Below are 14871 nucleotides of genomic sequence, written 5' to 3'. Positions count from 1 at the left end.
TCCTTAATTCATAGAACTCTATCCTGCAACTCTATTATATCTCAGGAACTCATCCTTTTTTTGTCTTATAGTCTTTCCTCAGAAATTCAATTTTTCACAGAGATAGGTAAGGTGTTTTCTCAGAAGTTTGGTCTACACTTGAGCTAGAGATTTGTCATTGAACTTGTCCTTCTTTCTTGTCTCCTTTGCATGGCCAAGCAAAAGATTATGCCTCAAAATGTTTGCTCATTCTTTTGCCTCAAGAAGTTCGAAGTTGATTCAATAGAACGGATTTGTATTGCACTTGGAGGGAGGTCGAATGATGTCTATATATAGTGTCTTGATAGGCCGAATAGGCGTCTCTAGAAACTAGGCTTACTTTACTAGCAAGAGGGTCGACCTAGCTATTTTGGAGCCAAAATTTAATTTTTCAAAATTCAAATTTGCTGTTTCTCAAAACCAACATGAAGAACATATCAAATATATATATTTGAAAATAGCATGAAGAACATGTTTTACAAATACATCAATGACTAAAATAATAATTATGAAGACCAACCATAGATACAAAAATTCAACACTCCCTCTTAGCTAGGGAGGTATTCATAATGACTATCTAGATGTTATCATGTTGACAAATTTCTCTAAGAAAAAGTTATTACAAATCATCACAATAAATAGGTGAACACTCGTAACACATGGTAAAACAAGTTACCATAATCGAGCCAACAATTATGACACATGGTACGTCGATAGCATCAAGCCTAATACCATAATCGAGTCAAACATTTTTGACACAGTGTAAATCAATATCATTAGCACAATACCATCATTCAAGTTAGTACCTTAGACCTATGGTACATCCTCACCATAATTCAGGTCGATACTTCAGCTACATGGTACATCCACACCATAATTTGGGTCAATACTTCAAACTTATGGTATAACCTCACCATAATTTGGGTAAGTACTTCAAACACATGGTGTATCATTTGGCATCAACTAGTCATTTTAATTTGGGTCAAAACTTGACATATGGCATCTGGAATAGTCTTGGTTCACCATCATTCAGGTCAATGTCCCGACACATGGTGAATCGCCAAAGGTCACACTCTTATCAGAGTAATTTGGGGCCCTATGCTAAATGAGCTTGATGTTCTAGGGCCATTCTTCCTAATTCGGGTCCATGAAGAATGCCAGCCCTCTGCAAGACCATTCTCCCTAAGTCAGGTCAATGTACTAGACACAGGGATAATCTCCCTAATTCTAGTCAAAGGCCAATGTACTAGACATAGGGATAATCTCCCTAATTCTAGTCAAAGGCCAATGTACTAAACACAGAGAGAATTTCAGTCCACAATGTTATTGCATCAACAATCCCTCTCAATGAGAGAGGAATTCTCAACAAGTCCAAGCTTGTCCTTGAAGCATAAATACTTTACTCAGGGACAAAGGATTTACCAACAGTGTGTTACACTATAGAATAATACTGAAGCCATTCTGCTTCTTTCTGTACCATGTCTTAGTACTGAATCTCGTGGTTCTTCGACTTGTCATCATGGTCGTCACTTGCACCTAATCAAGACAATCCTACAAGTAGCCTCTGAAGCTAAACTACTTATCAACTAGCCAATCCAGTTGTAATTTATGTAGCCATTGCAATATTGAGTGCAACAAATATCTTCTTCATGCTCATAATCATAATGGATCCCAAACTGATGCAATATCCTGATGAACTCTTTATGTCTTCAACACTCTCTGCCCAATCTGAATTTGCAGTTGTACTTCACTATTTGAGACAAATTTCAAAACATATATGACTTTACCATGACCAAATGTACCACGCTGGTATACCAACCCTTTTATTGGGTTTCTCACCACAATTGTTTCCCTATCACCCTAACTAGGTGCTCCCTCTCACACTAAGACATATCCTGTTGTGGTAATTACACCATTGTGGCCTCTGAACATATAAGCTAATCTAGCCTGATAATGTCAATGATAGTTAATAATTTTGAACTTAGAGATCTAATCCCTCTAAAACTTATATGCGGCTCTCTAACTTCTCCCATGGGCAATTGTTTCTGCCACAACTACTCCCTTTGACACGAGTCCTCCAACTTCCATCAGAGACAAATCAAATGAGATCAACCAAGCCGAGTGTGTCTGCTTGTAGTAGCCTTCTTTAATCTCAAGACTTCTTCTCATGTACCTCAAAGCCCTGAGGTAGCTTCATGTACATTTCCTTTTGAGAAAAATATTCTTTGCATCCACCTAGTGCATTTTCAAAGCAATGACAATAATTTTAATAGAAGTGTACCTTACAACAGGAGAAAGTATTTTGTCATGATCCTCTCCCTCTTACTGGGAGAACATTCTATTCTCAATTCTATCTTGTCAACTTATTGCATGCAAGATATTTAAGATTCATTTGGAATTTACCATTGACTTCCCATCAACACAAATCCATGTATACTTCAAAGTTTCTGATATGCCTGCTCCCTCTGAGCTTGGATCTCATTTAGTACAATATCTCTCAACACAATCTTTGCTTTGTTCTTCCATTCTTTTCATCTGCTACCAAAGCTTTAGAAGTATAATTATGTAGTTGCAATCCTCACTAGGAGGCCATGTAAGAACAATTACAACCAAGCAAAGAATTAAAAAACAAGAGACTCATTAATAGTAAATCAACAATAGTAATACTCAATCAAGAGCGATATAAAATGCTTATCTTTTGAGGATTATAGGGGAATGTCAGCTCCCCCTTGATCTTAGCTCCCTTGCATCCAATTTTACAACTTAATCATCCTTGAATCATCATGATGTCATTCCATCCTTGCTAGGGTTAGGGTTTCTTCTTTTAGCAGAATAATTTATCTAGGTTCAATCCTAGGGTTTTTTCCATAAACACTAGACCTTTCTTATCCAAGCCTATTTTCCCTACTAGGGTTTACAAACCCTAGATTCTCAAACGTCCAAAACCCTAGAACACATGTGATGATATTTATCATTGTCATCAAATAGGAAAATGTGTCAAGATCAATGATCTTCCAATGTGATGATAGATCTATATCATAAATGATATTTTTCACAGATCAACTATACATCAGATTTGACTTGTTCAACCCCAGAGAATGGATCATTTTTCTCAAGAGAACTTCAACCTTCAATCTTGAATAGGAACTCAACCTCATAATCCTGACATGTCCAATGAACTCAATTCATCAAGGTATGATTTCTTATTTGGAATATTGACTTCCTAGAGAATAGACATTAGGACTGGGCAAACATACCTTGTCATCAATATAGCACAATATTCATGCAATCTTTTCAACATCCGCCATCTTCAAACATTCAGTACTATGTGTGTTTTTGTTTTGTTTTGAAGATATACCAAACCTTGCACCTTCAACACTTTACACACAAGTCATAGTCCATATCATATCAAGATGGATTACATACCACACATCAATAGGTGTTTGCATAATTGTTTTTCATATAATGCATATGATTTGTAAGGGCGTATTTTATTGACACAATTTTCAGATTAAGGAGCAATAATGCGATTTTGTGAATAGTTACAAAGAATATTATGATTCGAGCATTTAGACCCGTACTTGGTGAGAATTGCTTTTATGATGACAATAGATCTTCAAACAAAGTTATAGTGAAGATACATACCTTTCATTTCAAAGGTTCTAGGAGACATCAACCTTCAAGCATAGCTTTCGAACATTTCAAATTGTAGTATGCTTTGCATGGAAACTCTTTCAAGCAAGGAGCCAAATAATTGAATTCAAGAAATGCTTCAATCTTAACAACTATGAAATGCCAATGCTACTTCAAGTGTTTTGGAGATAGTTGTTGATTTGGGGTAGCATCGAATGTGCTCTAGCCATGAAAATTGGTGGAGAGGATAAAGCACATGAGATCTCCAAGACCCAAAAATGGGTTGGGCAGATTCTAACCAGTTTGGGAGATATTAAAATAATTAATATTTTTAATGGAGTTCCTAAGTCTAAACTTGGGAAAAATAAAATATTAATGGGTATTAATATAAAAATGGGTTAGAAGGTTCCAAAAGTCATGGATCAAGCCAAATCTAATCTTAGTCGTTGATTAGAGATTTAATCTTGGTCGTTGATGGACCAACGAGAAAAGTATAAGAGGAGGCTTGAGGGTCAGTTGGAGAACACACTAGAGTGATAAGTCATTCTATTCTCTAGAGCAGAGTTTGCTAAGGGAAATAGAATCAGTGATCAGTAGCGAGGGGCAATGAATACATAACAGAGAGGCAGAGTTGGTACTAGAGAGATAGTGCAGAGCCAAGAGAGGTTGACAAGAGGCAACTGGGTGCTACAGAGAGGCAGCTAGGAGCTGCACAAAGCCAGGAGAGGCCAGCGTGTGTGACGCAGAGGGTCTAAGGGCTGACGCAGTGCCAAGAGGCAGCGCTGGGAGGTTTTCGTGGGGCAAACTGGGTGCTGGTGAGCCGAGGAAAGGTGATGCAGTCCCTATTAGAGTGACACAGAGCAGTGAAGTTGCAATTGTTGATGTGGGATTGTTCATCCGATGATTGATCAGTCAAAATATTTGTCTTCGAGGAGAGGTACTACTGCCGAGGGCATTCTCTGTTGGGTGAGCCATTTCTAGCACCCTGGTTGTATTCTGAAAACTGCATAATAATAAAACCCTCTGAATCGCTGCACCAATTTTCCCGCATTGAGTTTTTCCGGGGACATTGGTCCAAAAATAACGGTGTCACTTGTGTGCTTGTTTTCTTTCAGTTAATGATTTGTAGATGTTGATATTGTATTTGTGTTTATTTTCAATATTTACATAGTAAATAACTTGTTAAGTAATTAAACAAGTAGGAAGAAATAAACCCGATAGTACAGGAAGAATTTCTAACAGGTTAAACTTAGACAACTGACAAAAGGGCTTCTACAGGAGTATGGCCTGTTGATGTAGCAGCTATGACATGAACAAGTGTATGGGTGCAAGAGATACCCCATATTCTTCAGTTCCTAAGAAGGACATGGTAAAAGTTAGGTGTAACTGGTATTTCTATATTTAAGGCTGGACATAAAGCTTGAAGAAGGTTCACAAGAAATTTGCAGAAAATTTGTTAGGTTTAGATGTAGGACTCATACTGCAGTATCACTTGTAAAAGTTTCAACTTTAGTGAGTTTGTGTCTTCCTTAAACAGCTGAAAGAGAATATTGATATATCAGATAAAAATAATAGTGAAAAATTATGACAAAGTCCAATGTCTAGGTGTATTCATTTTTGTGAAAACAGGAGGCTACAATGAAGACTCATGCTTCCTAATTTATTATCAGATGGTTAGTCAGGTCTATGACAATTGGCAAGAATGAGTTCAACTTTTATTATATTTGTGTCTGTGCAGATGTCAGTGAAACTGGATACACAAGCTGCTTGCAATCCTTTGCTCTCTGAAAATCTACAAGTGAGTAATCCTCATTTTGCCTTTTCAAATTTTTCAAATGTTATATTATATTCTAAGAATGTTTCTGTTGTAAATTATTGCTTGGCTGGATCGATATTTTTTATGCTGAATAAACAGATTTCATGTTTGAATAGTATCCTTGAAGATGTTCATTTAATCTCTAATGTGGAATTCTTCCTTGCATATAGTGAAATGGGTAGTCTACATGACCAGAATGTGAATCCTCCCAAGCAAGTGAATACAAAGCTAGAGGAAGATGCTCATTCCACTTTTTCCTCGTATCTTTTAATCTTTTAATTGGAATGTAAGGAAATGAATATCTTATGAATTTATGATTTAAGAAATCTTCTGGTCAGTTTGTTTACTCTTGGAAATTGCCTTCTTGTTTGACTTGGTTGCCGTTTATACAAAGATTTATCTTTCACTTCTTTTAGAACTGCTAGTGCAAAATCAATAAGAGATTCTAAGGGCAATCTGGCAGTGCTCCTTTTGGACCTGTTTTCAGCTTTAGATGTAATGAGAGAGCTGAGAAGCATAAAGAGGTAATTGTTTTTGAATGTGGGTATGACACTCTTTCATTGTCTTGATAATCTTATCCCTTCCATATCATGGATTTAGAATTTGTCACTGAATATTATTTCTGTTAAAGTATTTCAGTTTTTTACAAAATTAGAGGCAAAATTGAATGCAAAGGAAGTGGAGAAAAGCCAATTGCAAGTTAAAACAAAGGTGTTTTTCACACTATAACAAAATGTTGTGTTAATCCATCTACTGTTAATATTCTTTGTTAGCTTCTATTTTTTTAATCTGCTCTTATGCATTTTCTATTCTTTTAACTTTCTTATGGGCTGTGGATAAAATGCAGGAGTTGCAAGAAGATGAGATAAAGATGCTCAGGAAAAGTTTGACATTTAAAGCATCTCCCATGCCATCATTCTATCATGCAGCAGCTCCACCGAAGGTTGAGCTGAAAAAGGAATTTGACTTACATTATCTATCCCAGTGATGATGGTTTTCATCCATTATGATGGAATAGTTGGCCAAACCACGAATTTCACAAAACATGTGTGCTGGGCTTGTTGGTTTAAAATCAAAACTTGGATACTGGTAGACAAACTATTGATGCTCCCAATAGTACATATCATGCCTTACATCATGAGCCTTTGCCATTTAATGTCAACTTTTTTTATAGCATTCTCTGTAATGTTTACCATGTAGGTATGGCCATTATGGATCTGTGAGATAGTATAATGTGCAAGGCCTTTTATGTTGCATTTTCTTGCAAGGTTTTCCATACTGGTATTTTCCTTGACACACCTTCAAAGTAACTTATGCAATGTTTTATAAAACATCATGGTACCAATAAAACCTTAGAGCATACAGTATGATGATCAGACTATAAAAAGAAACATAGAACTTGTAGCTGTGAGACCTATAGTTGAATGCTCACAGGCTATTTGGGTTCCCCAAGGACGAGTAGAGGTTCCCCGAAGACAGGTAAGGTGATTAACTTTTGATGCTCCACCTGTAAAGGAGTTTGTAGTTACATTTCCACCTCTCATTATATCTAAATTTCCCTACATTCCAGCAAGTAACACCCTTCTAAGTTCTGATTCTCTCATTGTTTTATCCTCAGAATTTCCTTCTTTTGGTCTGTGGTTCTGCAGTATTCTTTGCATTTGTCTCAGCAGTCTTGCTTGATATCTTTCCATGATTTATTCAGGTCGTCTTCCAAGGCCATGAACAATTTTACCCCTTCATCCTTCAATATGAAGAGAAATAATCAAAGTTTCTGTTCATCCTTCACATAATTATACTGTTGGCAAATATTTCAAATTTGAACAGGAATGTAGCAAGGTCTGTGAACATCTTTCCATATAACTGAAAGGGCATTCGGTGGGATTGTTTTTCCTTTGCCCAGTGAGTCATTGTTGATGGGGTACAATACAAAAACAAATGAGTCATCACTGTTCTTCTTGGTTCTTGTGTTAACCAATGTGTCAAGAACTAACTGCTCAAATATTGCTAATAAGTCAAAGATGTCCTTGTCCTCTTAGAAGATCATGCATGATTTACTTATTCTTGAATGATGGCTGTGTTAGAGATGTAGTTTTCCATCAAGGGTATGAGGGGCACATCTTTGACAAAAATGCCACAAATGTCGGGAAAATTCTAAGTTTAAAATCTGTACAGGTAGAATAAACACAAAAAGCTCTGAAACTTGTCAAGTTGGGGCTGTATACATATGATGTGCACTTTCAACTCAGCACCTCATTCTGGAAATTTTCGTTACAATTTCTTTTTTCTTTTTCTTTTTAGTCTCATAGCATATTTTATGAAACTTGCAGTTATCTCAGATTATGACGGGCGATGAAACAGATCAAGGGAGAGAGAAGATAGTTCTAGAACTATAAAACTGCTAGAGCCATCATAGGTCATACTGGATGAAACAGGTCAAGGTAGTGACAAGATTTCAAAGTAATATGATTAAAATCCCTCATAGAATTATGAATGCCAACCCCATTTTGGAGTGTTTCATAACTGCGATTCACAATTTTGTCAAACTATGCCCACAGTGAAAGGAATACTATCACTTTATCCATCAGAAGTCATAATTTGACTTGATTGATTTCTCTTTCAATTTCATCTCAGCGTGTTTCAGGCTCAGCTCTTCATTAACAACTTCATCATCATCAAATACATTTGTACAAAAAGCAACTGCCAGAATCACATATGAATTACCTGAATCTCAAGAGTTACCAGAACTTCTTGAAGTAATACTGGACTACACACATCCAATGACAATTCTCTCCCTTGTTCAAAATCCCATCTTCTGATTCACCTTTGCTTTTGATCAGTAATTTCTTACGGGGAGGATTAATTCGTACCAAACAATAGCAATTTCCTTTCACCAAAGGGTATTCCAAACCCTTCTACAAGAATACAAATTCCTATAGCCATTAAGTCCTGTTCAACTCATCAATGAATACACTTAAATTCATTTACTTCATGATCACAAACTAAAACTCTAGGGTATGATTACAAAATTATAATCTTTCTGTGATCTTACTTTCTACCATATTATATTTTGGATTATTTGACTTGAATATTAGTTGGCATTAAGCTGTTAATATAAAACAATTGGGTTGGTTGACATACTTGGTGGAGGCCATAATAGGTTTTAGCATATTGCAGTATAATGGTGTAACTTTTGTATCTATTTCCAGGCTGTAAAGAATAATGAGTGTCGATGCTAATCACAATTTTGTTCTAAGAAACTAGAACAACACTGGATTTTATGTTTCTATATTTTTTCTAATGACTGACTTCTCTTTCTGTTGATGTTTTTGTCAAATTTTGATGGTTTGATTGTACTTGGATTTTACAGGAAAACACAGTTGAATTAAATGATGATAGCTCCTCAGATTGGGTTTCATTCTGGAAACCAAATATAACTATAAATCTGGTTGATGATTTTACACAGTATGTTTCTGATGCACAGCATTTGAGCTTGGTAAAACACTAAGTCACTTGACACGGGGATTGTAGTTTCCAACACAGATACATAGATCCCCCAAATTAGGATACGGAGGACACACACAATTTTTTATTAAATTACAGAAAAGATATATAGACCAAGATGTTAATCATGTTTTTAAGTAAAACATAAATACAATTGCCATTCCGTTCAAGGGTATTAATGTTTGATTCAATTGTCTTCACAGTGACTCCCAAGATCCAGTTCCTCCACTGGAGGCTGATTGTATCCTTCATCTAAGATGTTATATTTTTGAATTTTAGGTGCATGAAAATGTACTATTGAAATTGATTTAAAGGATTTCTTTAACTTTCCTTCATGGTATTGCAATTTAATCCAAAGTCAGGAAACTACTTTCCAATTGTATCTTTTAATGAGTTTTGGTTACTGAGAGATAAGTTGATGCATGCCCATGTCTCTGGAACTTGCATTGAACCCATCAATCTCACATTTTAGAATGTGAAAATTTCATCTACCACAACAACTGGAAATTATTTTCGTAATTGATAATTTATTTAACAATTTATTTGTTGTTTGCTATGGAAAATACCAAATAATTCACACTGATTTTCACAAATAAACTGCGGAAGAAAATAGCACTGGAAATTGGGAAAATTCTAGCACACACACACACACACAAAAATGACACAATTATTTTTGGACAAATGTCACTGGAAAAACCCAACTTGGAAAAACCAGTGCAGCAGCCAAGGGTTTTTATTATTAAGCAGCAATGTGAAACTCTGAGTAAAATTTGGATGCACAAACTGGCAATCCACTACAGGAGAAACTGGCCACAAAAATTAGTGAGACAAATTGTATCTCACCCGGCACTGATCAAGCTCTGAAACTGGCTATGAATGGGCTCTACGAAACCCCTGTGTCAGCTTTTGCGTCAAGCCTGAGTAGGCACTAGAACGCTCTGCCTGGAACTGCAACTGATCAAGTCGTCTACCCAATCCAACCTCTGAGAATGACTCGCTGACACCTTCCGGAAATCTTTACGGACAACAACCACTGAATTGACCCTCTATCTAGCCAAATCTAACTCTGCCTCTAAAGGTCTTGTGTTGCTTTTGCGCAGCCTCATTGAGGAAACTTGACCCTCCTGTGGCTGACTCTCCGGATCTAGAAAATCTCCCCCAGACACTCTACAACAACCCTTTGTCATTGTTTCATCTCCTGTCACTATGTTGATGTCTCGCTGTTGTTGCCCACCAACTACTACGCAAATTTGATGTTGCATCCATGTTGCTATTGACACAGCCATACTGTTGCCAACCCTGCATCTAAACTGCAACTCCGTCTCATCTATGGATGTTGCTACTGCAACAACTGCAACTGAGGAGCATCCAAAATACTAAATCAATTGTGTTCAATATGATACATTTGTCACTCGAGTCTCTGATTGCTACTAGTTACTGCACTGTCCATTGAAGACTCTGCGTTGTTGTTGATTCTGCAACAATTGCCAACTCTGCACTCTGCAATGCAATATCTGACTACTACTAGTATGCAACTGTCATTCTAGAATCTAACTATGCCTCTCACATTGATCCATCTTGCTACTGAATACTGTGGGCCCTCGTAGCCAGGTAATGATCCATGAGGTGGACTCAAGGACCTTGCCTATCTTTGTAGCTCTCTGGGGCTACAGCTCCAAGTCACCCCACCTCACTCTTGGAGGTATGACTGCCAACATAGCGAAATCTGATCTACTCATACTGTTGTTGCTATTACTTTGTTGATGCTTCTGCATTGTTGCTACAACTACTGCAATAATGAGTCTAATCTCCCCAGATCTTAAAGTACTAGCTTCCATAGGGATGCTCCCTCTAAAACTAGACTCCCTCTGAGTCTCAATCTCCCTATGGGAAATCTTTCTGCTCCTTCTTGGCAACTCACACTGTCCTCCTGCATTGGAAACGGGACTGCGTAGCTCTACACTGGGAACCACTTGGCTGGAATTTCCCCTGCATACTATAACTGGGCAACTTGCATTGTCTGTGTCACTGCAACTAGTTATGTAACTGTCACTCGGGTATTGACTGCAACTAGCTTTGCAACTGTCTAATGACAGGCTGCGTCTGCTGACACTGAACCTACTACTATGATACTATGGGCAAAGGTGATAGTCCCGCTCCAAAGTCAACTCCTTGTTGCAATTGCGTTGGACGCTGCCCATTCGACACGTTGGAGTTTCATACTGCTCCCGAATCTAGTGCCCCACTATCTCCATTTTAAGCCTAGTCCATGGTTGGGACCCTTCTTTGCTTTTTAGCTCGCACTAGACAACTAACAGCTCCTCCAGCGCTTGTCTCCGACAACTAGAAGTCGATCTGTTGTCCAGATCTGCAATCTAGCAAATTTGTTTGGCATTCTCTAGCAATCTCTCAAAATTGCAAAATATAGACACTCACACCTGGAATGTGCAAATCTGCTCGCTGGTACTGCCAATTTGCAACTGGGAAAATTAGATTTCTTGGCTAGAAACCCTTAGAGAGAAATCTCCCTCTGTGTGCGCAATTTCTCTTCCACCTGATGTTGATTCTACAATTGAAACTGCTGCAAAATCCTCTGCATCCAACCAGAAATCTGCTCAACGAAATCTAAGTTGGTGTTGCTCCCTCTGACTATTGGAATCACTATCCTGGGCAACTCAACTTTTCTGCCAACCTGCAACTAAAAATCGAACCCTTGATCCAGTAATTAAGCTTGCATGTCTGGATATTGAGTAGCCTCTGAGAATTTCAACCTGTTGCGCCCTTTGAATAACGAAATTATTTCGTCAACTTCTGAGCTTCCTAGCTAATCACTTCCGCTCTAATACCTTGTGAAAATTGCATCTATCACAGCAACTAGAAATTATTTTCCTAATTGTTAATTTATTTAACAATTTTTTTGTGTCTGTTACGGAAAATACCAAATAATTCATACTATGATTTTCAGAAATAAACTACGAAAGAAAATAGCGCTGGAAACTGAGCAAATTCTAGCACATAAAAATGACATCGTTATTTTTGGTCAAATGTCCCCGAAAAAACCGAACTAGGGAAAAACCAGTGTAGCAGCTCAGGGTTTTCATTATTAAGCAGCAGTGAGAAATTCTGAGTACAATATGGATGCACAAATTGGCAATCCACTACAAGAGAAACTAGCCACAAAAATTAGTGAGAAAATTTTTGTCTCACTTGGCACTGATTCAGCACTGAATGGGCTCCACGAAACCCCTGCATCAGCGTTTGCATCAAGCCTATGGAGGCACTAGAACGCTCTGCCTGGAACTGCAACTGATCAAGTCATTTGCCCAATCCAACCTCTAAGAATGAATCACTAGCACCTTCTGGAAATATTCTCGACCTCCAGCAACTGAATCAACCCTATGTCTAGCCAAATTTAACTATGCCTTTGAAGCTCATGTGTTGCTTTTGTGCAGGCTCACTGAGGAAATTTAGCCCTCCTGTAGTTGACTCTCTGGATCTGGAAAATCGAATTCTCCAAGTATCTCTGGTGTATCTAATGTGTTCTCCAAGTGTCATCAACTTCCTCTTATAATCCTCCCTTGGAACACCAACGCCCAAGATTAAAACTTAATCAAGGGCTTGTTGATCTAGATTGTCATTGATGTCAATATGGCAATATTCTAGATGAGTAAACAATGATGTGAAGCCAAGTAGAGCAGATCCATGAAGAAACAAGAGCAAGAAGCCAAGGAGCAAAGCCATCAGGGAAGCCATCAGAAGAGGAATGTATCAGAGTTAACAGAGGAGCCATATCAGACCAGAGAAGAGCGGAAAGTCAAGGGAGCTGAGATGATTAGGTTTTGAGTGAGAAGCGAGAGGTTGAGTGTTAGAGGGGGTTTGAGACAGTGGTCAATTTATTATTGTAATTGAGCCGAGAGGCAAGACTCTGTAACAGATGTTAAATTAATGAATTTGATTCAAATGTGTATCATTATCGTGCCTGGTGTGGACTCTCGTTACTCTGTGTATCACGTTCAACAGTTAACCGGGTATTCCTTTGTATTCCCACTGAAAAACATAAATTTCAGTGCTTAATGCTTTTATTCACAAATCAGGATTATCTTGTGTTAAGTGTTAATCTCGTGGTTAAACGATTAAGCGCTTTATTTAAGTGAATGATTAATGCACGTGGTTATATTCCAAAAAGCGGGTTTGTAATAGTGGCAGTGGTTATCGGGTAGACGCTAGGCAGTAAGTGGTATTTAGAGGAGCTCCCTCGATTCCATTAACCGAGCGACATGTAGCACGCGGGTGGAGAGAGAAAACCACCTGAAGCAGGTTTGTAATAGTGGAAGTGGTTATCGGGTGGACGTTAGGCAGTAAGTGGTATTTAGAGGAGCTCCCCCAATTCCATTAACCGAACGACACGTAGCACGCGGGTGGAGAGAGAAAACCACCATTTCGGGTGGTTATTTCCCTTGCAAGTGGCTCACTCGAAATGCATGTAGGTTGTTGGATCTAGAGCAGGTTGATCGACGACGAAGGATCAACGGACAGTTTTTGGGTTGATCGGGTTAAGTCGGGACCGTTAGATCTGGAGAGGAGATCTACGGCGCAGCAAGCTTCCGATAGATTGTGTTGATTGGACCGAATGTTGATCGTCGAATCTAATATAGATGAAATTGATAGTATGGAACAAGGCGCTGATTAAAAAGTGAAAAGTCAATGTGGGACCGAAGGTAGGAGTTGAAAAGTGGGATCCTCCGTGCAAAGTAAGCCACAAATAGTGTGGTTGAAGACTTCCGACTGGTTAGAAATTAAGCCACGAATAGAGTGTCGCTGAAGACTTCTGATTCGGCCTCTCTTCTGAATTTACATGTCCTGTGAGTATTGGAACACTCGAATACAGAGGGAAGCCAAAAGGTCGAGCAAGCATTGAGGAAGCTGAAGGTCGAGCGAGCATTGAGGAAGACGAAGGTCGAGCGAGCAAGGAGGAAGCCAAAGGTCAGCATATCAGGCTTAAAAAAAAAAAAAAAAGCGGTTGTGGCTGGCAAATTGTAAGAAACAAAGGAAGCCGAAGTTCTGGCAGAAGTGGAAGGAACAGGAGGACAGAAGTAAGTCATAGGCCTAGCAGGGTTGGTGCCTCAGAACTGTAAGGATTGGTGTCCTGGGAGTTGGGGCTCCTAAATTCAAGGTTGGTGCCTTGACAAGACAGAGTTGGTGCTCTAGAGGTTGGAGCCTCACAAAGAGTCCAATTTGGTGCTTGGAAATTGATTGAAACCAGATATATATATATATATATATATTGTACTTGATTTACTGCAAAGGTCACATTAATAAAAGCATCTATTCCTGTTATCTATTTTTGTGTTCCAAATATAAATGTTTTTATCTGATAAAAATAATAATTGAAAAGAAATATTGATTCACCCCCCCTCTCAGTATTTCCAACAATTGGTATCAGAGCGGGCTTCTTCATATTAGCCTAATAGCTTGAAGAAGGATTCTTAGTCATGATGAGAAATCAAGAAGTGTCAGGAAGACCTCCTTTGTTCGATGGCACAAATTTTGGTTTCTGGAAAAAGAGAATGTCCTACTACTTAATGTCCCTTGAACCTAAAGTTTGGCATTCGGTCTTAAATGAGTACATAGCTCCTTCCACTCTTCCAACAGATCAAGATGAGAGGAAAGTCTACGTTGCAAATGCAAATGCCTTAAACTCCATCACCAGTGGAATCATTGATTCTGAATTTACAAAAGTCATGAATTGTAACTCTGCCAAAGAAGTATGGGATAAGCTAATAGGCTTATACGACAGGGACTCCAAAGTCAAGAAGGAAAAGTTTCAAACTCATAGAAGGCAATTTGAAAGTCTGAAAATGGATGATGAAGAAGATATTGCATCATATTTTCTCCGAGTA

General features: G+C 38.2%; 1 protein-coding gene across 2 annotated transcripts in view; it reads left to right on the top strand.

Annotated features, from left to right (window-relative positions):
• The window catches only part of LOC149177393 (uncharacterized), a 39421-nt gene extending 32646 nt beyond the window's left edge, over positions 1-6775 (top strand). The window contains exons 4-6 of one of the 2 annotated variants that reach the window (XM_089423401.1): positions 5390-5449; positions 5638-6178; positions 6315-6775. The gene's annotated coding sequence lies outside the window, so the exon portion shown is untranslated. The remainder of the gene's footprint in view (positions 1-5389; positions 5450-5637; positions 6179-6314) is intronic. The other variant, XM_089423400.1, reaches the window with a different exon arrangement.
• The last annotated feature ends 8096 nt before the right edge of the window (positions 6776-14871 follow it).

The sequence above is a fragment of the Pinus tabuliformis genome, chromosome 4_1 (genome assembly GCF_031772625.1).
Source record: "Pinus tabuliformis cultivar Carrire ecotype Pingquan chromosome 4_1, CPIR1, whole genome shotgun sequence".
Lineage (NCBI taxonomy): Eukaryota > Viridiplantae > Streptophyta > Pinopsida > Pinales > Pinaceae > Pinus > Pinus tabuliformis.
The sequence above is the reverse complement of the archived record's forward strand: the minus strand, read 5'-3'. Positions and strand labels throughout refer to the sequence as shown.